This window comes from Arachis hypogaea, chromosome 20 (assembly GCF_003086295.3).
Source record: "Arachis hypogaea cultivar Tifrunner chromosome 20, arahy.Tifrunner.gnm2.J5K5, whole genome shotgun sequence".
Lineage (NCBI taxonomy): Eukaryota > Viridiplantae > Streptophyta > Magnoliopsida > Fabales > Fabaceae > Arachis > Arachis hypogaea.
In genome coordinates this window covers 34,524,542-34,547,157 of record NC_092055.1, presented here as the reverse complement: position 1 = coordinate 34,547,157, position 22,616 = coordinate 34,524,542, and the positions used below count along the sequence as shown (strand labels likewise).

At 39.3% G+C, this 22,616-nt stretch overlaps 1 non-coding gene across 1 annotated transcript; it reads left to right on the top strand.

The window, feature by feature from the left end:
- The first annotated feature begins 11,655 nt into the window (after nucleotides 1-11,655).
- On the top strand, nucleotides 11,656-11,763 carry LOC112788296 (small nucleolar RNA R71). Its single transcript, XR_003195665.1, has one exon. It is a non-coding gene; the product is annotated as a small nucleolar RNA R71 (small nucleolar RNA).
- The last annotated feature ends 10,853 nt before the right edge of the window (nucleotides 11,764-22,616 follow it).

Genomic DNA, 22,616 nt, shown 5'->3' with positions numbered 1-22,616 from the left:
ACTAATCAGTGATAGGGGGCACTCACTTCTGCAACAAATAGCTTTACTCTGTCATGGTCCGGTATGGGATTCGCCACAAGGTGGCGACTCCATATCATCCACAGACCAATGGACAAGCTGAAGTCTCTAACAGAGAGCTAAAAAGAATCCTAGAACGGACTGTAAATACCTGTAGAAAGGATTGGACAAGAAGCTTGGATGATGCTCTGTGGGCATACAGAACAGCATTCAAGACTCCTATAGGGACCTCTCCATACCAACTGGTCTATGGTAAGGCATGTCACCTGCCCGTGGAACTGGAACATAAAGCCTACTGGACAACCAAAATCCTGAACTTTGATGCCAAATTAGCTGGAGAAAAAAGATTGCTCCAGCTAAATGAGCTAGAGGAATTCAGATTCACTGCTTTCAAAAATGCCAAGCTTTATAAAGAAAAATAAAAAAAAAATGGCATGACAGAAAGCTATCATCTAGAATCTTTGAACCAGGACAAAAAGTTCTGTTGTTCAACTCTAGGCTCAGGCTATTCTCCGGGAAACTGAAATCCCGGTGGAGGGGACCATATGTGATTACAAGTGTATCACCATATGGTTATGTGGAGTTTCAAGATATTGATTCTGACAAGAAGTTCATTGTCAATAGACAGAGAATCAAGCACTATCTTGAAGGCAATGTTGAGCAAGAGTGCTCAAGGCTGAAGCTAGACTAAAAGCTCAGCAAGGTCCAGCTAAAGACAATAAAGAAGCGCTTGCTGGGAGGCAACCCAGCCATGGGGCATCAATCCTCTAAGCATTTTGTCCTATTTTTATTTTTATTTGTTTATATAAAGTTCATTGATAACAAGGTAAAGAATCAATTGCATAAGTTCACAGGGCTACAGAAGAATTTTGCACACAAAACAGAGAAAAAGAGCTCACTGGCAAGAAAATGCCAGTAAAAGTCTGTTTTGGGCGTTCAACGCCCAACAGAAGCATCCACTGGGCATTGAACGCCAGTAAGGATAGCCATCTGGGCGTTCAACGCCAGATTTACAGCGTCCTGGGCGTTCAGAAAAACGCCCAGTGACAAAGGAGTTCCTGGCGTTCAACGCCAGAAAGAGGCAGCAGCTGGGCGTTGAACGCCTAGGAGAGGCAGCATTTGGGCGTTAAACGCCCAAAACATGCAGCGTTTGGGCGTTCAAACACCAGGATGGTGGGGAGGAGGTAAATTCATTTTTTCTTCATATTTTTCATTTTAATCTTAATTTTCATGCTTCAATTCATGATTTCTTGCATAAACATGTTAAGAACCCTGATTTCTAAAATCCCTAATTTCTAAAAACCCTACCTGAAAAATATCAAATGTATCTTAATCCATAAGCACAAACCCTCTTTTGCAAATTCAATCCAACTCTTTTTCAAATTTTCAAAACAAATCTATTTTTTTTCAACTAATATCTTTTTCAAATCTCCACATTATCTTTTTCAAAATCTAGATTTATCTTTTTCAAAAATTTTTCATATCTTTTCAATTTTAAACTATATCCTCTCTTATCATATCTTCTATCTTATCTTTTCCAAATCAATCTTTTTATCATATCTTTTCAAAATTTTCGAACCCACCCCCCTCCCTTTATATATGGGTTCGGCCTCCACCCTCCTCCATCAACAATTGCACCTAGCTCTCCTTCTATCCCTCTCCTTTCTTTTCTTTTGCTTGAGGACAAGCAAACCTCTAAGTTTGGTGTGTTTATCCGTGATCACTAAGAGCATGGCTCCTAAGGGAAAACAACCCACTTCAAGAGGCAAGAAAGAGAGCATTCCAAAACCACTTTGGAATCAAGGGAAGTTCTTATCTAAAGAACATGCAGACCATTATTACAAAATAATGGGTCTAAGATCAGTGATCCCGAAAGTTAGATTCGATCTGAAAGAAGACGAATATCTGGAGATCCAGGAGCAAATTCGAATCAGGAACTGGGAGGTCCTAGCTAATCCTGAGACGAAAGTGGGAAGGAATATGGTCCATGAGTTCTATGCTAATATGTGGCAGACTGACAAGCAAAAACTATCTGGAACTGCTTTCTATGAATATCGGACCGTGGTCAGAGGAAAGATTGTTCATACCATCCCTGACAAGATCAGAGAGATCTTAAAGCTACCTCAGCTGAAAGATGATCCAGACTCTTTCAACAGGAGAATGATGAGAATAGACAAGGGCCTGGATAAGATTCTAGAGGATATATGTATCCCTGGAGCAAGGTGGACCACTAGCACGAAGGGTGTCCCAAATCAACTCAAAAGGGAAGATCTCAAACCAGTCGCCCGAGGATGGCTGGACTTCATTGGGCATTCTCTGCTGTCCACTAGCAACCGTTCTGAAGTCACTGTTAAAAGAGCAGTGATGATCCATTGCATCATGATGGGAAAAGAAGTGGAAGTTCATCAACTGATTTCAACTGAATTCTACAAAATTGCCAATAAAAATTCTAAAGAGGCCAGGTTGGCTTAACCAAGCTTGATTTCTCTGCTCTGCAAGGACGCTAGAGTAAGGATGGGAATAACTGAGTATATCTCAATTGAGAAACCAATCACCAAAGCATCAATGGAAAAACAACAAGCACAGGATGACCCCATCAAGAAGAAAACACAGGAATTTCTCCCAGAAATCCCTCAATCTGAATATTGGGAGTATCTTGAAACATCAGTTACCAAGATGCAAGAAGCTATGGAACAAATAATAAAGGAACAGAAGGAACAAAGTCAAATTTTTTGCTATTTGATTAAAGAATAGGAAGAGCAAGGGCGTGACTTGAGGGAATTGAAGCGCCAGAAGTTTTCTCTTGAAGGACCAAGCACCCCACAGATCCGAGGAACATCCACTTCCCAGAACAAAGGTTGTTAAATTCCAATTTCTGCTTTAACTCTGTGATAGTTGTCATTATAGGAGTTTACCTTAGGAGTCATATAGTAGTAATTAGTGTCTATTTTGATTTTACCTCCAATTAAGTTATAGTCTATTTTTCTCATCATCAGCAAACATGAATAAAATAGTAGATCTTTTGAATAAGAGGCAATAAAATTTGAGTTTTTTTTATAAGAAAAATTCTAATTAGTAACTTGTGGTGGCAATGCTTTCTGTCTTCTGAATGAATGCTTGAACAGTGCATATGTCTTTTGAATTTGTTGTTTAAGACTGTTAAATATGTTGGCTCTTGAAAGAATGATGACTAGGAGACATGTTATTTGATAATCTGAAAAATCATAAAAATGATTCTTGAAGCAAGAAAAAGCAGCAAAGAACAAAGCTTGCAGAAAAAAAATAGGCGAAAAAATATATATATATATATAGAAAGAAAAAGAAAAAGCAAGCAGAAAAAGTCAATAGCCCTTAAAACCAAAAGGCAAGGGTAATAAAAAGGATCCCAAGGCTTTGAGCATCAGTGGATAGGAGGGCCTAAAGGAATAAAATCCTGGTCTAAGCGGCTAAACCAAGCTGTCCCTAACCATGTGCTTGTGGCATGTAGGTGTCAAGTGAAAACTTGAGACTGAGCGGTTAAAGTCAAGGTCCAAAGCAAAAAAAAAGAGTGTGCTTAAGAACCCTGGACACCTCTAGTTGGGGACTTTAGCAAAGATGAGTCACAATCTGAAAAGGTTCACCCAATTATGTGTCTGTGGCATTTATGTATCCGGTGGTAATACTAGAAAACAAAGTGCTTAGGACCACGGCCAAGACTCATAAAATAGCTGTGTTCAAGAATCATCATACTGAAATAGGAGAATCAATAACACTATCTGAATTCTAAGTTCCTATAGATGCCAATCACTCTGAGCTTCAATGGATAAAGTGAGATGCCAAAACTGTTCAGAAGCAAAAAGCTACTAGTCCCGCTCATCAAATTAGAATCTGAGCTTCACTCAAAAACTCTGAGATATTATTGCTTCTCAACCTATTAGTCTTCTATTTTATTTGTCTAGTTGCTTGAGGACAAGCAACAGTTTAAGTTTGGTGTTGTGATGAGCGGATATTTTATACGCTTTTTGGGGTTAGTTTCATATAGATTTTAGTATGTTTTAGTTGGTTTTTAGTTTATTTTCATTAGTTTCTAGGCAAAATTCATATTTCTGGACTTTACTATGAGTTTGTGTGCTTTTCTGTAATTTCAAGTATTTTCTGGCTGAAATTGAGGGAGCTGAGCAAAAATCTGATTCAGGCTGAAAAAGGACTGCTGATGCTGTTGGATTCTGACCTCCCTGCATTCAAAATGGATTTTCTGGAGCTACATGACTCCAAATGGCGTGATTCCAATTGCGTTGGAAAGTAGATATCCAGGGCTTTCCATCAATATATAATAGTCCATACTTTGCTCAAGGATAGATGACGTAAACTGGCGTTCAACACCAGCTCTCTGCCCAATTCTGGCGTCCAGCGCCAGAAACAAGTTGCAAGTTGGAGTTCAACGCCAGAAAAGGATCCAAAGCTGGCGTTGAACGCCCAAAACAGCCTTATGCACGTGAGAAGCTTTAGTCTCAGCCCCAGCACGCACCAAGTGGGCCCCAGAAGTGGATTTCTGCACTATCTATCATAGTTTACTCATTTTCTGTAAACCTAGGTTACTAGTTGAGTATTTAAACAACTTTTAGAGACTTATTTTGTATCTCATGACATTTTAGATCTAAACTTTGTACTCTTTGACGGCATGAGTCTCTAAACTCCATTGTTGAGGGTGAGGAGCTCTGCTGTGTCTCGATGAATTAATGCAAGTATTTCTGTTTTCTATTCAAACATGCGTGTTCCTATCTAAGATATCCATTCGCGCCTAACTATGGAGAAGGTGATGATCAGTGACACTCATCACCTTCCTCAATCCATGAATGTGTTTCTGACAATCACCTCCGTTCTACATCAGATTGAATGAATATCTCTTAGATTCCTTAATCAGAATCTCTGTGGTATAAGCTAGATTGATGGCGGCATTCATGAGAATCCGAAAAGTCTAAACCTTGTCTGTGGTATTCCGAGTAGGATTCTGGGATTGGATGACTGTGACGCACTTCAAACTCGCGAGTGCTGGGCATAGTGACAGACGCAAAAGGATAGTAAATCCTATTCCGGCATGACTGAGAACCTGCAGATGATTAGTCGTGCGGTGACAGCGCACTTGGACCCTTTTCACTGGAAGGATGGATGGTAGCCATTGACAATGGTGATCCACCAACACATAGCTTGCCATAGAAGGACGTGCGTGCGTGAATCAGAGAATAGAGGAAAGCAGAGATTCAGAAGACAAAGCATCTCCAAAACTCCAACATATTCTCCATTACTGTATAACAAGTAACCTTTAACCCATGCTCTCTTGTTTATTCGCAATTCAACTGATAAATACAATTGACTTCCTGACTAAGAATTGCAAGATAACCATAGATTGCTTCAAACCAACAATCTCCGTGGGATTCGACCCTTACTCACGTAAGGTATTACTTGGACGACACAGTGCACTTGCTGGTTAGTGGTACGAGTTGTGAAAAGTGTGATTCACAATTCGTGCACCAAGGACCATTATCCTTTTGCACACTGTCACTGCGCCCAACATTCGCAAGTTTGAAGCTCGTCACAGTCATCCCTTCCTAGATCCTACTCGGAATACCACAGACAAGGTTTAGACTTTCCAGATCTCAGAAATGGCTGCCAATTGGTTCTAGCCTATACCACGAAGATCTTAATCTCACAGACTCTGTCCGTGTATTAGAGACCCAAGAGAATATACTCTGGTTGTCGTCTAATGACTACGTTGAACATCATGTAGACTATTTTGTGGTTGTCAGGCACGCGGATCTTGGCTAAGCGAGTAACGAAGATAGTGGGTGATTGTCACGGGTCACCCCTTCATTCTGACTTAACTGAATTAAGTACAAGAGGATATCTTGGAGAAGAAGTAAGCGTGAATTGAAAGAGAAACAATAGTACTTGCATTAATTCATGAAGAACAGCAGAGCTCCGCACCTTAATCTATGAGGTGTAGAAACTCCACCGTAGAAAATACATAAGAGAAAATAGTCTAGGCATGGCCGTGTAGCCAGCCTCCAAGTCCAAGGATGATAATATCATAATCCCCTAATACAATAGTAAAAAGTGCTATTTATACTAAACTAGTTACTGGGGATTACAGAAAATGAATAACTAAGTGCAGATAGTGTAGAAATCCACTTCCGGGGCCCACTATGTGTGCTTGGGCTGAGCATTGAAGCTTTCACGTGCATAGGCCATTCTTGGAGTTAAACGCCAGCTTGGGTGCCAGTTTGGTCGTTTAACTCCAGTTCTGGTGCCAGTTATGGCGTTTTACTCCAAAAAAGGGTCTTTGGTGGGCGTTTAGACGCCAGTTTGGGCCATCAAATCTCGGAAAAAGTATGAACTATTATACATTGCTGGAAAGCCCAAGATGTCTACTTTCCAACTCAATTGAGAGCGTGTCAATTGGACTTCTATGGCTCCGAAAAATCTACTTCGAGTGCAGGAGGGTCAGAATCCAACAGCATATGCAGCCCTTTTTCAGCCTATGAATCAGATTTTTGCTCAGGTCCCTCAATTTCAGCCAGAAAATATCTGAAATTATAGAAAAATACACAAACTCATAGTAAAGTCCAGAAATGTGATTTTTGCATAAAAACTAATAAAAATATAATAAAAAGTAACTAAAACATACTAAAAACTATGTAAAAACAATGCCAAAAAGGGTATAAATTATCCGCTCATCACAATACCAAACTTAAATTGTTGCTTGTCCCCAAGCAACTAAAAACAAAATAAGATAAAAAGAAGAGAAAATACAATAAATTTCAAAATTATCAATGAAGATTAGTTTCAATTAGATGAGCGGGACTAGTAGCTTTTTGCTTCTGAACAGTTTTGGCATCTCACTTTTTCCTTTGAAGTTCAGAATGATTGGCATCCATAGGAACTCAGAATTTAGATAGTGTTATTGATTCTCCTAGTTCAGTATGTTGATTCTTGAACACAGCTACTTTATGAGTCTTGGCCATGACCCTAAGCATTTTGTTTTCCAGTATTACCACCGGATACATAAATGCCACAGACACATAACTGGGTGAACCTTTTCAGATTGTGACTCATCTTTGCTAGAGTCCCCAGTTAGAGGTGCCCAGAGCTCTTAAGCACACTCTTTTTTCTTTGGACCATGACTTTAACCGCTCAGTCTCAAGCTTTCCACTTGACACCTTCACGCCACAAGCACATGGTTAGGGACAGCTTGATTTAGCCGCTTAGGCCAGGATTTTATTCATTTGGGCCCTCCTATCCATTAATGCTCAAAGCCTTGGATCCTTTTTACCCTTGCCTTTTGGTTTAAAGAGTTATTGGCTTTTTCTGCTTGCTTTTTCTTTTTTTTTCTTTTTTTCTTTATTTTTTGCCCTTTTTTTTTTTGCAAGCTTTGTGTTTTTCACTGCTTTTTCTTGCTTCAAGAATCAATTTTATGATTTTTCAGATTATCAAAAATATTTCTCTTTTTCTTCTTTATTCTTTCAAGAGCCAACAATTTTAACATTCATAAACAACAATATCAAAAATATGCACTGTTCAAGCATTCATTCAGAAAACAAAAAGTATTGCCACCACATCAAAATAATTAAATTATTTTCAAGATAGAATTCGAAATTAATGTACTTCTTTTTCTTTTTCAGAAAACATTTTTCATTTAAGAAAGGTGAAGGATTCATAGGACATTCATAGCTTTAATACATAGACACTAGACACTAATGATCATGTAATAAGGACACAAACATAGACAAAACATAAAGCATAGAATTCAAAAAACAGAAAAATAAGAACAAGGAAATTAAAGAATGGGTCCACCTTAGTGACGGCGGCTAGTTCTTCCTCTTGAAGATCTTATGGAGTGCTTTAGCTCCTCAATATCTCTTCCTTGCCTTTGTTGATCCTCTTTCATAGCCTTTTGGTCCTCTCTGATTTCATGGAGGATGATGGAGTGCTCTTGGTGCTCCATCCTTAGTTGCCCCATGTTGGAACTCAATTCTCCTAAAGAAGTGTTAAGTTGCTCCCAATAGTTGTGTGGAGGAAAATGCATCCCTTGAGGCATCTCAGGGATTTCTTGATGAGGGACTTCCTCATGCTCTTGTTGAGGTCCATGAGTGGGCTCTCTTATTTGCTCCATCCTCTTTTTAGTGATGGGCTTGTCCTCTTCAATGAGGATATTTTCCTCTATGATAATTCCAGCTGAATTGCATAGGTTACAGATGAGATGAGGGAAGGCTAATCTTGCCAAAGTAGAGGGCTTGTCCACCACCTTGTAGCGTTCTAGAGGTATGATCTCATGAACTTCTACTTCCTCTCCAATCATGATACTATAGATCATGATAGCCCAGTCTATTGTGACTTCAGACCGGTTGCTAGTGGGAATGATAGAGCGTTGGATGAACTCAAACCATCCTCTAGCCACGGGCTTGAGGTCAAGCCTTCTTAGTTGAACCGGCTTGCCTCTGGAGTCTCTCTTCCATTGAGCTCCTTTCACACAGATGTCCATGAAGACTTGGTCCAACCTTTAATCAAAGTTGACCCTTCTAGTGAAAGGGTGAGGATCTCCTTGCATTATTGGCAAGTTGAATGCCAACCTCACATTTTTCGGACTGAAATCCAAGTAATTTCCCCGAACCATTGTGAGCCAATTCTTTGGGTTCGGGTTCACACTTTGATTATGGTTCTAAGTGATCCATGCATTAGCATAGAACTCTTAAACCCTTAAGATTCTGACTTGTTGGATGGGGTTGGTGAGAGCTTCCCAACCTCTTCTTCGAACCTCACGTCGGATCTCCGGATATTCACTCTTTTTTAGCATGACGGGGACTTCGGGGATCACCCTTTTCTTGGCCACAACTTCATAGAAGTGGTCTTGATGGACCTTTGAGACAAATCTCTCCATCTTCTATGACTCGGAGGTGGAAGTAATTGCCTTTTCTTTTCTCTTTCTAGAGGTTTCTCTGGCCTTAGGTGCCACTAATGGTTATGGAAAAACAAAAAGCAGAGCTTTTTTCCACACCAAACTTAAAAAGTTTGCTCGTCCTCGAGCAAAAGAAGAAAGAAAGGAGTAGAAGAAGAATAAATGGAGGAGATGGAGGAGTGTGTTGGTTTCAGCCAAGGAGGGTAGGAGTGTGAATGATGTGTGAAATTGAAGGTGGTGAGGAGGGGTATTTATAGGGTAAGAGAGAGGAGGAATTCGTGTATGAGGGGTTGGGTTTGGGAGGGAAATGTTTTGAATTTGAATGGTGAGGTAGGTGGGTTTTATGATGGATGGATGTGAGTGGTGAAGAGGTTATTGGGAAGAGGGTAGGATTTGATAGGTGAATGGTGTTTGGGGAAGAGGTATTAATGGGATTGGTCAAGGGTATTTGGGGAAGAGTGTTATGGAGAGGTGTGAAGAGGAGAGAGAGTGAGTTGGGGTAGGTGGAGATCCTGTGGGGTCCACAGATCCTGAGGTGTCAAGGAATTCTGCTCTTTGCACCATTCTGGCATTTAAACGCCCTCTGTATGCCATTTTTGGCGTTTAACGCCAACTCTACTACCTTTTCTGGCGTTAAACGCCAGGCTGATGCCCCTTTCTGGCGTTTAACGCCCATCAGACACCCTTTTCTGGCGTTAAACGCCAGGCTGATGCCCATTTCTGGCATTTAACGCCAGCCAGACACCCTTTTCTGGCGTTTAACACCAGTCTGACTGTCAATTCTGGCGTTTAACACCCAGAATGCTGCCAGACTGGGCGTTAAATTCCCATTCTACTATCCTTACTAGCATTTAAATGCCAGTAAGCCTGTCCTCCAGGGTGTGCTATTTTTTATGCTATTTTTTATTTTGCTTTAATTCTGCAGCTGTTTTTATGACTTCACATGATCATCAACCTAAAGAAAACATAAAATAACAATGGAATATAAATAAATATAATTAAATAACATTGGATTGCCTCCCAATAAGCGCTTCTTTAATGTCAATAGCTTGACAGTGAGCTCTTAGAGAGCTTTACAGAGACTCAGAGTTTAATGGTGGCCTTCCAACACCAAACTTAGAAGTTGAGTGTGGGGGCTCTGTTTGACTCTATATTGAGAGAAGCTTTTCATGCTTTCTCTCTATGGTTACAGAAGAAGATTCTTGAGCCTTAAACACAAGGCAGTCCTCATTCAATTGAAGGACTAACTCTCCTCTGTCCACATCAATCACAGCTCTTGCTATGGCTAGGAAGGGTCTTCTAAGGATGATGGATTCAACTTCATCCTTCCCAGTGTCTAGGATTATGAAATCAGCAGGGATGTACAAGCCTTCAACCTTCACTAAGACATCCTCTACAAGTCCATAAGCCTGTTTCATTGATTTGTCTACCATCTCTAGTGAGATTCTTTCAGCTTGTACCTCAAAGATCCCTAATTTTTCCATTACAGAGAGTGGCATGAGGTTTATTCTTGACCCCAGATCACACAGAGCCTTCTCAAAGGTCATGGTGCCTATGGTACAAGGTATTAAGAACTTTCCGGGATCCGGTTTCTTCTGAGGTAATTTCTGTTGAACCAAGGCATTCAGTTCATTGATGAGCAATGGAGGTTCATCCTCCCAAGTCTCATTACCAAATAACTTGGCATTCAGCTTCATGATTGCTCCTAGATACTGAGCAACTTGCTCTTCAACAATATCTTCATCCTCTTCAGAGGAGAAATACTCATCAGAGCTCATGAATGGCAACAGTAAGTTCATTGGAATCTCTATGGTCTCTGTATGAGCCTCAGATTCCTTTGGGTCCTCAATAGGAAACTCCTTAATGGTCAGTGGACGTCCAGCAAGGTCTTCCTCACTGGAAATCACTGCCTCTTCCTCCTCTATAGGTTTGGCCATATTGGGTATATTGATGGCATTGCACTCTCTCTTTGGATTCTCTTCTGTATTGCTTGGGAGAGTACTAGGAGGGATTTCAGTAACCCTTTTACTCAGCTGACCCACTTGTGCCTCCAAATTTTTGATGGAGGATCTTGTTTCAGTCATGAAACTGAGAGTGGTCTTAGATAGATTAGAGACTATGGTTGCTAAGTCAGAGAGGCTCTGCTTAGAATTCTTTGTCTGTTGCTCAGAAGATGATGGAAAAGGCTTGCTATTGCAAAACCTGTTTATCCCACCATTATTATTATTGAAGCCTTGTTAAGGCTTCTGTTGATTCTTCCATGAGAAATTTGGATGATTTTTCCATGAAAGATTATAGGTGTTTCCATAGGATTCTCCCATGTAATTCACTTCTTCCATTCCAGAATTCTCAGGGTCATAAGCTTCTTCTTCAAAGGAGGCTTCTTTAGTACTGTCGGATGCAGCTTGCATTCCAGTCAGATTCTGAGAAATCATATTGACTTTCTGAGTCAATATTTTATTCTGAGCCAATATGGCATTCAGAGTATCAATCTCAAGAACTCCTTTCTTCTGAGTCAACCTATTATTCATAGGATTTCTTTTAGAAGTGTACATGAACTGGTTATTTGCAACCATTTCAATGAGTTCCTGGGCTTCTGCAGGCATTTTCTTCAGATGAAGAGATCCACCAGCAGAGTGATCTAATGACATCTTGAACAATTCAGACAGACCATCATAGAATATACATAAGATGCTCCATTCTGAAAGCATGTCAGAAGGACACCTTCTGATCAATTGCTTGTACCTTTCCCAAGCTTCATAGAGGGATTCACCTTCCTTCTATCTAAAGGTTTGGACTTCCACTCTAAGCTTGCTTAACTTTTGAGGTGGAAAGAATTTGGCCAAGAAAGCATTGACCAACTTTTCCCAAGAGTTCAGGCTTTCTTTAGGTTGTGAGTCCAACCATATCCTAGCTCTGTCTCTTACAGCAAAGGGGAAAAGCATAAGTCTGTAGACCTCAGGATTAACCCCATTGGTCTTAATAGTGTCACAGATTTGTAAAAATTCAGCTAAGAACTAATGAGGATCTTCCAATGGAAGTCCATGAAACTTGCAATTCTACTGCATAAGTGATGAGCAAATAATTTATACGCTTTTTTGCATTATTTTTACTTAGTTTTTAGTATGATTTAGTTGGTTTTTAGTATATTTTTATTAGTTTTTAATTAAAAATCACATTTCTGGACTTTACTATGAGTTTGTATGTTTTTCTGTGATTTCAGGTATTTTCTGGCTGAAATTGAGGGAGCTGAGCAAAAATCTGATTCAGGCTGAAAAAGGACTGCTGATGCTGTTGGATTCTGACCTCCCTGCACTCAAAGTAGATTTTCTGGAGCTACCGAACTCCAAATGGCACGCTCTCAATTGCGTTGGAAAGTAGACATCCAGAGCTTTCCAGCAATATATAATAATCCATACTTTGCTCAAGGATAGACAACGTAAACTGGTGTTCAACGCCAGTTCCATGTTGCAGTCTGGCGTCCAGCGCCAGAAACAAGTTACAAGTTGGAGTTCAACGCCAGAAACAGGTTACAACCTGGCGTTGAACGCCCAAAACAGCCCAGACATGTGAGAAGCTTAAGTCTCAGCCCCAGCACACACCAAGTGGGCCCCAGAAGTGGATTTCTGCACCATCTATCATAGTTTAGTCATTTTCTGTAAACCTAGGTTACTAGTTTAGTATTTAAACAACTTTTAGAGGTCTATTTCGCACCTCATGACATTTTTAGATCTGAACTTTGTACTCTTTGACGGCATGAGTCTCTAAACTCCATTGTTGGGGGTGAGGAGCTCTGCAGCGTCTTGATGAATTAATGCAATTATCTCTGTTCTCCATTCAAACACCCTTGTTCCTATCTAAGATGTTCATTCGCGCTTCACTATGAAGAAGGTGATGATCCGTGACACTCATCACCTTCCTCAATCCATGAACGTGTGCCTGACAACCACATCCGTTTTACATCAGATTGAATGAGTATCTCTTAGATTTCTTAATCAGAATCTTCGTGGTATAAGCTAGAATTGATGGCGGCATTCATGAGAATCCAGAAAGTCTAAACCTTGTCTGTGGTATTCCGAGTAGGATTCAAGGATTGAATGGCTGTGATGAGCTTCAAACTCGCGATTGTTGGGCGTAGTGACAGACGCAAAAGAATCAAGGGATTCTATTCCGACATGATCGAGAACCAACAGATGATTAGCCGTGCTGTGACAGAGCATTTGGACCATTTTCACTGAGAGGACGGGAAGTAGCCATTGACAATGGTGACACCTTACATACAGCTTGCCATGGAAGGAGCCTTGCGTGTGTGGAGAGGAGTACAAGAGAAAAGCTGAAATAAAGAGGACAAAGCATCTCCAAAACCCCCAACATATTCTCCATTATTGAGTAACAAGTATTTATTTTATGCCCCTTGACTTTTACAATTAAAACTAAGAATTATTATTGATATTATATCCTGACTAAGTGTTACAAGATAACCATAGCTTGTTTCAAGCCAACAATCTCCATGGGATTCGACCCTTACTCACGTAAGGTATTACTTGGACGACCCAGTGCACTTGCTGGTTAGTGGTACGAGTTGTGAAAAGTGTGATTCACAATTCGTGCACCAAGTTTTTGGCGCCGTTGCCGGGGATTGTTCGAGTTTGAACAACTGACGGTTCATCCTGTTGCTTAGATTAGGAAGATTTTGTCTTTTGGGTCAGAGTCTTTTAATATTGTTCTTGTTAAAATTTTAGAATCCTTATTTTCTTTTTCAAAAAAAAATTTCGAAACTTTATTTTTTTATTTTATTTTATTTTATTTTTATTTTTACTAATAATTGAGTTTTTCTATTTGAGTTTAGTTTTATATTTTAAGTTTGGTGTCAATTGCATGTTTTTATTTTCTTTTAAGTTTTCAAAATTGTGTTCATTGTTCTTTCTTAATCTTCAAGCTGTTCTTGTTTATTTTCCTTGTTTGATCTTTAGTTTTTCTTGTTTTGTGATTTTTCTTGTTTTTCTTGAGTATTTTCGAATTATTAGTATCTAAAAAAAATTTTTATTAAATACCTTGTTAAAACACTTTAAATTTATAGCTCAATTGGCTAGAGCGTGATGCTTATGTTCTTAGTAATTGGCTATCTTCTTTTTTAAAACATTTTCAAAAATAATTTTTCTTTGATTAAATCTTGTGCCAAACTTTAAGTTTGGTGTTTTCTTGTCAATCTTTCTATAATTTTCGAAAATTTTATTGAGGTTTTCTAAAAATTTTAAGTTTGGTGTTCTTTCTTTTGTTCTTGTTGTTCTTGTGAGTCTTCAAAGTGTTCTTGAGTTTTCCTTGTGTCTTGATCTTAAAATTTTTAAGTTTGGTGTCCCTTGGTGTTTTCCCTCCAAAATTTTCGAAAACAAGGAACATTAGATCTAAAAATTTTAAGTCTTGTGCTATCTTATTATTTTTCTCTTTCCTCTTTAAATTCAAAAATATCTTTTTCCTTTATTTTAATTGATTTTTCGAATTTTTCTTTTAAAAATTCAGATTTTATTTTAAAATTTTATCTTATCTTAGTTTTAAATTTTCAAAATTTAAATCTTTTTCAAAAAAAAAATCATATCTTTTTCAAAATCTTATCTTATCTTATTTCAAATTTCAAAATTTTCAAATTTCAAATTTAATTTTCAAAACTTTTTAATTTAAATTCCTTATCTTCTCTTACCTAGCCTATCTTATCTTTTCTAATCTCAAATTTTAAAATCAAATGTTTTTCATATCTTTTCTTTTTTATTTTTTTATTTTATTTTCTTACAAGTATCTTTAATTTTAAGACATATCTTTTTCAAAACTTCCTAACCAATTTCTCTCTCTTCATTTTTTTTGAAAATCCTAACCCACATTTTTTTCTAATCTTTTTAATTAATTAATTTAGTTTTTAATTTTCTTTTATTTTATTTTTCTTCAAATTTTTGAATTTATAGTCAATTTTTCATTTATTTTCTTTTATTTTATTTTATTTCATGGACCTAAGTGGAAATGAACAGTCTAGAAGGACTCTGGGGTCATATGCTAACCCCACTACTGCTTCAGATGGGAGTAGTATCTGTATACCCTCCATTGGAGTCAGTAGCTTTGAGTTGAATCCTCAACTCATTATCATGGTGCAGCAAAGTTGCCAGTATTTCGGTCTTCCACAGGAAGAACCTACAGAGTTTTTGGCACAGTTTTTACAGATTGCTGACACAGTACATGATAAGGAAGTAGATCAGAATGTCTATAGATTATTACTGTTCCATTTGCTGTAAAAGACCAAGCTAAGAGGTGGTTAAATAACTAACCTAAGGCTAGCATAAGGACATGGAAACAGCTGTCAGAAAAATTCCTGAATCAATACTTCCCTCCAAAATGGATGACACAGCTAAGGTTGGACATCCAAGGCTTTAAACAAGGAGATAATGAATCTCTTTATGATGCCTGGGAGAGATACAGAGAGATGCTAAGAAAATGCCCCTCTGAAATATTTTCAGAATAGGTGCAGTTAGACATCTATTATGGGCTTACAGAAAAAGCTCAGATTTCTCTAGACCACTCAGGTGGTGGATCTATACACATGAGAAAGACAATTGAAGAAGCTCAAGAGCTCATTGATACAGTTGCCAGAAATCAGCATCTGTACCTAAATAGTGAATCTTCCATGAAAGAAGAGGCTAAAACAGTAACTGCTGAACTCAGTCCTGCAGAACAAGTTACTAAATTCAATCAGCAATTAGATTTTCTAACAAAAGAGCTAGCAAAATTCAAGGAGATACTACAAGACACAAGAATGGCTAATATGAATATGAAAGTACAGTTGAAGCAAACAAAACAGCAGTTATCAAAACAAATAACAGAAGAGTGCCAAGCAGTTCAATTAAGAAGTGGGAAAATATTAAATACCTCACTTCAGAGCAACAGAAAGCTAAAAAAAGAAAAACTGACAGAGGATGAGCAAAATACTATCCAAAATCCCTTTGAGAACAGTAAGAGCCTAGAGAGGAATAACTCTGGCGTTCAAACGCCAGAAAAGGGTGCAGAGCTGGCGTTAAACGCTCAACCCACGCACAGTTCTAGCGTTCAAACGCCAGGAACAGGCAAGGAGCTGGCGTCAAACGCCCAATGGAAGCTTAGTTCTGGAGTTCAAACGCCAGAAACAGGTAGGAAGTTGGTGTCCAACGCCATTCAAGCTTCCAACCCTGGCATTCAAACGCCAGTGAGGGATCAGACACACACAAGTGCTGATAACAACCCCTCTAAAAAGGCTTTCCCAACCACTTCTATAGGAAATAAACCTGCAGTAACCAAGGCTGAGGAGTACAAAGCCAAGATACCTTATCCTCAAAAACTCCGCCAAGAGGAGCAGGATAAGCAATTTGCTCGCTTTGCAGACTATCTCAGGACTCTTGAAATAAAGATTCTGTTTGCAAAGGCACTTGAGCAAATACCCTCTTATGCCAAGTTCATGAAAGATATCTTGAGTCATAAGAAGGATTGGAGAGAAACTGAAAGAGTTCTCCTCACTGAAGAATATAGTGCAGTCATTCTGAAAAGCTTCCCAGAAAAGCTTAAAGATCCCGGGAGCTTTATTATACCATGCATATTAGAGGGTAACTACACCAAGATAGCTCTATGTGATCTTGGGGCAAGCATCAACCTAATCCCTGCATCCACTATCAGAAAGCTTGGCTTGACTGAAGAGGTCAAACCAATCCGGATCTGTCTTCAACTTGCTGATGGCTCCATTAAATACCCATCAGGCATAATTGAGGACATGATTCTTAAGGTTGGGCCATTTGCCTTCCCTACTGACTTTGTAGTGCTGGAAATGGAGGAGCACAAGAGTGCAACTCTCATTCTAGGAAGACCATTCCTAGCAACTGGACGAACCCTCATTGACGTCCAAAAAGGGGAGATAACCCTGAGAGTCAATGAGGATGAGTTTAAGTTGAATGTTGTCAAAGCTATGCAACATCTAGACACATCAGACGACTACCTGGGCGTTGATATTATTGACTCCATGGTGGAAGAGGTCCATATGACTGAGAGTCTCGAATCAAAGCTAGAGGACATTTTTAAAGATGTTCAGCCTGATCTGGAGGAACCAGAGGAAATAAAAGAACCTTTGAAAACTCCTCAGGAAGAGGAGAAACCTCCTAAACCCGAGCTCAAACCACTACCACCATCCCTGAAATATACATTTCTGGGAGAAGGTGACACTTTTCCTGTAATCATAAGCTCTGCTTTAGGGCCACAGGAAGAGAAAGCACTAATTCAGGTGCTAAGGACACACAAGACAGCTCTTGGGTGGTCCATAAGTGATCTTAAGGGCATTAGCCCAGCCAGATGCATGCACAAGATCCTATTGGAGGATGATGCTAAGCCAGTGGTTTAACGACAGAGGCGGCTAAATCCCACCATGAAGGAGGTGGTGCAGAAAGAGGTCACTAAGTTACTAGAGGCTGGGATTATCTATCCTATTTCTGATAGTCCCTGGGTGAGCCATGTCCATGTTGTCCCTAAGAAGGGAGGAATGACAGTGGTTCATAATGAAAAGAATGAACTGGTTCCTACAAGAACAGTTACAGGGTGGCGTATGTGTATTGACTACAGAAGGCTCAATACATCCACCAGGAAGGATCATTTTCCTTTACCATTCATAGACCAGATGCTAGAGAGACTAGCAGGTCATGAATATTACTGCTTTTTGGATGGCTATTCTGGTTACAACCAAATTGCAGTAGATCCTCAGGACCAAGAGAAAATAGCATTCACATGTCCTTCTGGAGTGTTTGCCTACAGAAGGATGCCTTTTGGTCTGTGTAATGCACCTGCAACCTTTCAGAGGTGCATGCTCTCTATCTTCTCTGATATGGTAGAGAAGTTTCTGGAAGTATTCATGGATGACTTTTCAGTATTTGGAGACTCATTCAGCTCCTGCCTTAACCATTTAGCACTTGTTCTGAAAAGATGCCAAGAGACCAACCTAGTTTTAAACTGGGAAAAATGTCACTTTATGGTGACTGAAGGGATTGTCCTTGGGCATAAAATTTCAAACAAGGGAATAGAGGTGGATCAAGCTAAAGTTGAAGTAATTGAAAAATTACCACCACCTGCCAATGTTAAGACAATCAGAAGCTTTCTGGGGCATGCATGATTCTATAGGAGATTTATAAAAGATTTTTCAAAAATTGCAAAACCTCTGAGCAATCTGCTAGCTGCTGACACGCCATTTGTGTTTGACACAAAGTGTCTGCAGGCGTTTGAGACCCTGAAAGTTAAGCTGGTCACAGCACCAGTTATTTCTGCACCACTGGACATTACCATTCGAACTAATGTGTGATGCCAGTAACTATACCATTGGTGCAGTATTGGGACAGAGGCATAACAAGCTTCTGCATGTCATTTATTATGCTAGCAGTGTTTTAAATGATGCCCAGAAAAATTACACAACCACAGAAAAAGAATTACTTGCAGTGGTTTATGCCATTGACAAGTTTAGATCCTACTTAGTAGGATCAAAAGTGATTGTGTACACTGACCATGCTGCTCTTAAATATCTACTCACAAAGCAGGATTCAAAGCCCAGGCTCATAAGATGGGTGTTGCTTTTGCAAGAGTTTGATATAGAAATAAGAGACAGAAAAGGGACAGAGAATCAAGTAGCTGATCACCTGTCCCGGATAGAACCAGTAGCAGGAGCATCCCTCCCTCCTACTGAAATCTCTGAAACCTTTCCAGATGAGCAATTGTTTGCTATTCAGGAAGCTCTGTGGTTTGAAGACATTGCAAACTATAAGACACAAGGTTCTCCTTCTGTAACCATGGAGAGGAAGCATGAAAAGCTTCTCTCACTGCAGAGTCAACCAAAGCCCCCACAGTCAAACTCTAAGTTTGGTGTTGGGAGGCCACAACCAAACTCTAAGTTTGGTGTTGAACCCCCACATTCAAACTCTAAGTTTGGTGTTGGGAGGTCCTAACCTTGCTCTGATTATCTGTGAGGCTCCATGAGAGCTCACTGTCAAGCTATTGACATTAAAGAAGCGCTTGTTGGGAGGCAACCCAATGTTATTTAATTATATCTATTTATTTTCCATTCCTATTTTATGTTTTCTTTAGGTTGATGATCATGTGAAGTGACAAAAACAAATGGAAAATCAAAAACAGAATGAAAAACAGCATGAAAAATAGCACACCCTGGAGGAAGATCATTCTGGCATTTAAACACCAGAAACAAGCATCTGTCTGGCGTTTAATGCCAGAAACAAGCACCAAGCTGGCGTTTAACGCCAGAAACAAGCATCAGTCTGGCGTTAAACGCCAGAAACAGGCAGCAGTCTGGCGTTAAACGCCAGGATTGCACAATAAGGGCATTTTGTACACCTAATTGGAGCAGGGATGCTAAATCCTTGACCCCACTGGATCTGTGGACCCCACAGGATCCCCACCTACCTCACCATTCAAATTCAAACCATTTCCCTCCCAAACCCACCCATTCACACACTTCCATCTCCTCCATCTTCACTTCTTTCTTCTTTTGCTCGAGGACGAGCAAACCTTTTAAGTTTGGTGTGGTAAAAGCATTGCTTTTGTTTTTCCATAATTCAGTGGTAGAGCAATTGATTGCAGATCAAAGAGCTATGAGGAAAGAGCAACAAAGGCAAGGAAGAGACATAGAGGAGCTCAATAGCACTATTGGTTCTTCAAGAAGAGGAAGACGCCACCCTCATTAAGGTGGACCCATTCCTTAATCTCCTTGTTCTTATTTTCCTGTTTTTCGTTTACTATGCTTCATGTTTAATTATGTTTGTGTCTTTACTATATGATCACTAGTATCTAAGTATCTATGTCTTAAAGATATGAATGTCCTATGAATCCATCACCTTTCTTAAATGAAAATTGTTTTCTGAAAAAGAAAAAGAATTACATGAATTTCGAATTTTAAAATAATTTAATTATTTTGATGTGGTGGCAATACTTTTTATTTTTTGAATGAATGCTTGAACAGTGCATATGTCTTTTGAATTTGTTGTTTATGAATGTTAAAATTGTTGGCTCTTGAAAGAATGATGAAAAAGGAGAAATGTTATTTGATAATCTGAAAAATCATAAAAATGATTCTTGAAGTAAGAAAAAGCAGTGAAGAACAAAGCTTGCAGAAAAAAATGCAAAAAAAAAAAAAGAGAGAGCAAGAAAAAGAAAAAGCAAGCAGAAAAAGCCAAAAGCTCTTTAAACCAAAAGGCAAGAGCAAAAAGCCAATAGCCCTTAAAACCAAAAGGCAAGGGTAATAAAAAGGATCCAAGGCTTTGAGCATCAGTGGATAGGAGGGCCTAAAGGAATAAAATCCTGGCCTTAGCGGCTAAACCAAGCTGTCCCTAACCATGTGCTTGTGGCGTGAAGGTGTCAAGTGAAAACTTGAGACTGAGCGGTTAAAGTCGAGGTCCAAAGCAAAAAGAATAGTATGGTTAAGAACCCTGGACACCTCTAATTGGGGACTCTAGCAAAGCTGAGTCACAATCTGAAAAGGTTCACCCAGTTATGTGTCTGTGGCATTTATGTATCCGGTGGTAATACTGGAAAACAAAGTGCTTAGGGCCACGGCCAAGACTCATAAAGTAGCTGTGTTCAAGAATCAACATACTGAACTAGGAGAATCAATAACACTATCTAAATTCTGAGTTCCTATAGATGCCAATCATTCTGAACTTCAAAGGATAAAGTGAGATGCTAATACTGTTCAGAAGCAAAAAGCTAATAGCCCCGCTCATCTAATTAACACTGATCTTCATAGATGTTTTTGGAATTCATTGTATATTCTCTTCTTTTTATCCTACTTTGTTTTTAGTTGCTTGGGGACAAGCAACAATTTAAGTTTGGTGTTGTGATGAGCGGATAATTTATATGCTTTTTGTCATTATTTTTACTTAGTTTTTAGTATAATTTAGTTGGCTTTTAGTATATTTTTATTAGTTTTTAATTAAAAATCACATTTCTGGACTTTACTATGAGTTTGTGTGTTTTTCTGTGATTTCAGGTATTTTCTGGCTGAAATTGAGGGAGCTGAGCAAAAATCTGATTCAGGCTGAAAAAGGACTGCTGATGCTGTCGGATTCTGACCTCCCTGCACTCAAAGTGGATATTCTGGAGCTACAGAACTCTAAATGGCGTGCTCTCAATTGCGTTGGAAAGTAGACATCCAGGGCTTTCCAACAATATATAATAGTTCATACTTTGCTCAAGGATAGATGACGTAAACTGGCGTTCAACGCCAGTTCCATGTTGCAGTCTGGCGTCCAGCGCCAGAAACAAGTTACAAGTTGGAGTTCAACGCCAGAAACAGGTTACAACCTGGCGTTGAACGCCCAAAACAGCCCAAGCACGTGAGAAGCTTTAGATCTGAACTTTGTACTCTTTGACGGCATGAGTCTCTAAACTCCATTGTTGGGGGTGAGGAGCTCTGTAGCGTCTTGATGAATTAATGCAATTATCTCTGTTCTCCATTCGAACACCCTTGTTCCTATCTAAGATGTTCATTCGCGCTTCACTATGAAGAAGGTGATGATCCGTGACACTCATCACCTTCCTCAATCCATGAACGTGTGCCTGACAACTACATCCGTTCTACATCAGATTGAATGAGTATCTCTTAGATTTCTTAATCAGAATCTTCGTGGTATAAGCTAGAATTGATGGTGGCATTCATGAGAATCCAGAAAGTCTAAACCTTGTCTGTGGTATTCCGAGTAGGATTCAAGGATTGAATGGCTGTGACGAGCTTCAAACTCGCGATTGTTGGGCGTAGTGACAGACGCAAAAGAATCAAGGGATTCTATTCCGACATGATCGAGAACCAACAGATGATTAGCTGTGCTGTGACAAAGCATTTGGACCATTTTCACTGAGAGGACGGGAAGTAGCCATTGACAACGGTGACACCTTACATACAGCTTGCCATGGAAGGAGCCTTGCGTGTGTGGAGAGGAGTACAAGAGAAAAGATGAAATAAAGAGGACAAAGCATCTCCAAAACCCCAACATATTCTCCATTATTGAGTAACAAGTATTTATTTTATGCCCCTTGACTTTTACAATTAAAACTAAGAATTATTATTGATATTATATCCTGACTAAGTGTTACAAGATAACCATAGCTTGCTTCAAGCCAACAATCTCCGTGGAATTCGACCCTTACTCACGTAAGGTATTACTTGGACGACCCAGTGTACTTGCTGGTTAGTGGTACGAGTTGTGAAAAGTGTGATTCACAATTTGTGCACCAATAAGAGAAACTAATTGAGGCTTAAGCTCAAAGTTGTTTGCTCCAATTGCAGGAATTGAGATGCTTCTTCCATAGAAGTCAGAAGTTGGTGCAGTAAAGTCACCAAGCACCTTCCTTGCATCTCCACCATTGTTGTTATTTTCGGCTGCCATGTCTTCTTCTTTTTCAAAAATTTCTGTTAGGTCCTCTCTAGGGTGTTGTGCTTTAGCTTCTCTTAGCTTCCTCTTCAGAGTCCTTTCAGGTTCAGGATCAGCTTCAACAAGAATGTTCTTATCCTTGTTCCTGCTCATATGAAAAAGAAGAGAACAAAGAGAGAAGAGAAATCCTCTATGTCACAGTATAGAGATTCCTTTATGTGAGTAGAAGAATGGAAGAATAG